We start from the raw sequence: 897 nt of genomic DNA, 5'->3' as shown, positions 1-897 counted from the left end.
CTCCTTCTCTAACCAGCCAATTACTCTTTGAATAAGATTAAAATAAAAAATATATTATATTATATATATCTCCCTTCACTCCGCACACCACCCACGAGCAACGCATTCAGACACAAACAAAGCACAAAATACAAGCAAAACAAACACATAATTTCCTCATACTAACCGATGTAACCTCCTGTCTTGCCTCGGCTTGCCTCGGCTTGCCTCGGCTTGCCTCAGCTTGCCTCAGCTTGCCTCGGCTTGCCTCGTCTTGCCTTCAGCTTGCCTCGGCTTGCCTCGGCTTGCCTCGGCTTGCCTCAGCTTGCCTCGTCTTGCCTCAGCTTGCCTCGTCTTGCCTCAGTTTGCCTCGTCTTGCCTCAGCTTGCCTCGTCTTGCCTCAGCTTGCCTCGTCTTGCCTCAGCTTACCTCGTCTTGCCTCAGCTTGCCTCGTCTTGCCTCAGCTTGCCTCGTCTTGCCTCAGCTTACCTCGTCTTGCCTCAGCTTGCCTCGTCTTGCCTCAGCTTGCCTCGTCTTGCCTCAGCTTGCCTCGTCTTGCCTCAGCTTCCCTCGTCTTGCCTCAGCTTCCCTCGTCTTGCCTCAGCTTGCCTCGTCTTGCCTCAGCTTGCCTCGTCTTGCCTCAGCTTGCCTCGTCTTGCCTCAGCTTGCCTCGTCTTGCGTCCACTGGCCTCAACCTGTCTTGTCTTAGCCTCTGAGAAGGCGCTTTTCCGTCAAAACTTCTCGATTCTAACTTGCTCCTGTTACTTTCTCCGGCCAGGTGACTTAAGTAATTAGTTTCGCTCGAAGGTGGAGCTGCACATGTGTTATCGATTATGGATCTTGACCTTTGGCTTGACGAGGCCTTCGGAGATTTAGTCACGGCATGGGACGTCGCTGGCTCTCCCGCTTCTTCCTCCC

The sequence above is a fragment of the Penaeus monodon genome, chromosome 34 (assembly GCF_015228065.2).
Source record: "Penaeus monodon isolate SGIC_2016 chromosome 34, NSTDA_Pmon_1, whole genome shotgun sequence".
Lineage (NCBI taxonomy): Eukaryota > Metazoa > Arthropoda > Malacostraca > Decapoda > Penaeidae > Penaeus > Penaeus monodon.
The sequence above is the reverse complement of the archived record's forward strand: the minus strand, read 5'-3'. Positions refer to the sequence as shown.